Genomic DNA, 4,027 nt, shown 5'->3' on the forward strand with positions numbered 1-4,027 from the left:
TTTTGGTTTTCAGCCATATCAGGAAAAAAGCTGTGCCATTGTAAAATGCCAGCTTTTTGGGTAGTCCTGCCAGGGCAAACTCTGACTCTCAGGCAGGCAGTCCGACTGAATGTGGTCTGTGAGCAGAATGCTGCAGCTTGCTTGCTGGCAGAGACCTTGAAATGCCATAGACTTGAGGTGATAAAAATGGCTAAAGCTGGTACCTGTGCCACGATGCTGGAAAGCTAAGGAATGGGCTGGATCCAGCAGCCAAAGCCATGGCTTTAGTCCTATTGATATTGCTTGGTAAATTAAAGACTCATGTGGTCACAAAAAGAAAGATATACAGTAAAAGAAAGATTCAAAGTCGAAGAAAATTTCTAAATGTTTTACAGTGTGTTTCAAAACATATGCAGGCTAAAAGTTAAAGTTCAGAAAGAAAGAAAGAAAGAAAGGAAGGAAGGAAGGAAGGAAGGAAGGAAGGAAGAAAGAAAGAAAGAAAGAAAGAAAGAAAGAAAGAAAGAAAGAAAGAAAGAAAGAGTACTTGGGTTTGGTAGTACACACCTTTAATTCCAACACTTGGGAGGCAGAGGTAGATTGACCTCTGTGACTTCAAGGTATGGTAGTACACACCTTTAATCCCAATGCCTGGGAGGCAGAGACAGACAGATCTCTGAGAGTTTAAGGACAGCCTTGTCTACAGAGTTATTCTAGGACAAAGATATACAGAGAACCTGTCTCAAAAAATAAAAGTAAAACTAAACAAAATAGAGGTTAAAATAAAGCCACAAAAAGATGGAAAATACACAGAGAATCTTGATACTGTATGCTATTATGCTTTCTTTGAATTGTTTGAATGCTGAGGAAGGAGCAAGAGCTGCTAAAAGATATTTGTTTATAAATGCTGCTGAACTAATCCAAGATAGATATTTTGAAAATACCTTAACTTCAAAATTTGGATCTAAGGTTATGATGCACTGGAAAAGTTCTTCTCTTGTTTTTACAGAGGATGAGACTCTGTGGATTGCTTCTATCCCAAAATGGTATAATAGACCACGCCCTCCTGAAAGGTTGCGGTGAATACCCTTAAAAAATTACTTCACTCAACTGCTGACTGAGATGAACCTAGCAGGCAGGTTACACCATGAAAGATCTGATTAACAGTGCCGTCATTCACCACAAAGCAGTTTGGAGAGAAATATCTACGTCCATATTCCCAACTATTGTTTATAAATATTCTTTTTCATTTAAAGGGGGAGATGATATAGATATGAATAATTTGCATTGGTATAAATCTTGGTTTATTGATATAAATTTAAGGTCAATCTTGTTATATGTATATGTATTTCTGATCTTGATTAAGATATTGTGATTGCATAGTTCATTTAAAAATGTAATGTATAATTATGAAATATAGGTTGCTAATAGATAGTCATCAATAATAGTAAAGCTTGTAGTCATGTTAGATTTTTCTAGATATATAGAGATATATTTCAGTTAAAATAAGCATTTTTCATATCTTTCAAAGACTACATAATATGGCATTTAATGTGTTATTAATTTAGGGCTTTTCATGACAATAAGACACATCTGCTCCTGGCAGCACCAGCTACTTCAAGAGGGAGATGGGCATCGAAGAGGCTCCTTATGGAGTTTAATAGCCATTTGGGCAAGAAACTGCTCTTGCCTAGACTGATGCATAAACTGGACACAAAGAACCCACAGAGAGAGGACTGCTGAACTTGCCTAAAGCTGAGATGATCTTTTGGGGTTTCTGATTCATGAAAGAGTCTGTGAGACATTCTGCCAGACACAGCGGATAGTGACTGAACTGCCTTTGAAATTTTCTGCTTCATGGAAATGTCTTCTGGATACTATGGGCCTGTAGGCTGAAGATGGATGCCCCAACATTACAAAAGAACTTTGGCTGACTGTCCAGACAGTGAGATGTCTCTGTCATTTCTAGAGTTTGGAAGTTGTTTATTTCTTGTTTGCTCAGGTAATATTATATCCTTCTGGAGTTTTTGATGGAGTTGAAGAATGATTAGTTATAGTTATAGTGTTCCTTTGTTATTATAAAAGATAAAATAGATCTAAATATTGTAACTGTAATTCTTGCATGATAACTGTTTTTCTATACGTAATTTTACTATGTTAACGTTAAAGCCTTTCTTTTTTGTTTAAACAGAAAAGAGAAAATGATGGAGGACGGTCATTTGTCTATGTGTTACGTTCATTGGTTAATAAAGAAACTGCCTTGGCCCTTTGATAGGACAGATAATTAGGTAGGCGGAGTAAACAGAACAGGATGTTGGGTAGAAGGCAGTGAGAGAGACGCGATGAAGCTCCGGCCCAAGATGGACATAGCTTAGAATCTTCCCAGTAAGCCACCAAATGGGTTAATCAAGATGTGAGAGTTAGTCAGTAAGAGGCTAGAGCTAATGGGCCAGGCAATGTTTAAAAGAATACAATTTGTGTGTTGTTATTTCAGGGCATAAGCTAGTCAGGTGGCCTAGAGCTGGACAGGAACGTAGTCTGCTGCTCCTTCTACAACCAAATGCATCAAAGACCTCAACATAAAGCCAGCCACACTGAACCTCATAGAAGAGAAAGTGGGAAGTACACTTGAACACACTGGCACAGGAGACCATTTTCTAAATATAACCCCAGTAACACAGACACTGAGAGAAACAATTAATAAATGGGACCTCCTGAAACTGGGAAGCTTCTTTAATGCAAAGGACATGGTCAAGAAGACATAACACCAACCTACAGAATAGGAAAAGATCTTCACCAACCCCACATCAGATAGAGGTCTGATCTTCAAAATACATAAAGAACTCAAGAAATTGGTCATAAAAAGAATAAATAATTCAATAAGAAAATATAGTACATACCTAAACAGAGAAGTCTCAACAGAGGAATCTAAAATAGCTGAAAGACACTTAAGGAAATGTTCAAATCAAAACAACTCTGAGATTCCATCTTAAACCTATAAGAATGGCCAAGATTAAAAACACTGACGACAACTTATGCTGGAGAGGTTGTGGGGTAAAGGGAACACTTTTGCATTGCTGGTGGGAGTGCAAGCTGGTACAGCTCCTTTGAATATCAGTATGGTGATTTCTGAGAAAATTAGAAAACAACCTTCCTTAAGACCCAGCAATACCACTTTTGGATATATACCAAAAGGATACTCAATTGTACCACAAAAAAACATGTGCTCAATGTTCATAGCAGTATTTTTTGTCATAGCCAGAACCTGGAAACATCTTCAATGTTCCTTGATTGAAGAATGGATAAGAAAAATGTGGCAGCTTTTGACCACATAACATCTCCCAGCTCAGCCTGTTTGGGCTCTAAGACCAAATCCAAATCAGAGGGCAAACGGGAGGGTGGTAGCTCTTTGCCCCAACAGCCTGCCTGCAGCGAGCTAGGTAGGTCCTTTGTTTATGAGCCACCACAGCAGCAAGGAGATCCGGTCCGGGCACCAGGAGAGACATCATTGGGGTGAGTGAGTTTGTGACCACGGCAGCAGCCCGGGACAGGGAACTCAGACGTCCCTCATCCCTCCTACACTACCTGGTCATCCTCAGGGGCTATACTGACCGATACCTCCTCTCTCTACCTATCCCACACAGCTTGCATCCACAATCCTCCCCCCTCCATCTGACTCCCTCCCCTCTTTGACCACATAACATCTCCCAGCTCAGCCTGTTCGGGCTCTAGGACTGAATCCGAATCGGGAGGGTGGTAGCTCTTTGTCCAAATAGCCTGCATGCAGCAAGCAAGGTAGGCCCTTTGTTTAGGAGCCAACCAAGCAGCAAGGAGATCCGGTCCAGGAATCAGGAGAGACATCATTGGGGCCCTTTGTTTACGAGCCACCCAAGCAGCAAGGAGATCCAATCCAGGCACCAGGAGAGACATCGGGCTTGCATCCACAACCCACACAGAGCGGTGCTGAGGAGTTCCATCTGGACGGTCGTCCATGTTTAGGTACTGAGGAGTTCCAGCTCAATGGGAAGGTCACTGCTTCTACACTGAAGAG

This window comes from Alexandromys fortis, unplaced genomic scaffold (genome assembly GCF_014885135.2).
Source record: "Alexandromys fortis isolate MF-2015 unplaced genomic scaffold, M_Fortis_MF-2015_v1.1 scaffold_230, whole genome shotgun sequence".
NCBI lineage: Eukaryota > Metazoa > Chordata > Mammalia > Rodentia > Cricetidae > Alexandromys > Alexandromys fortis.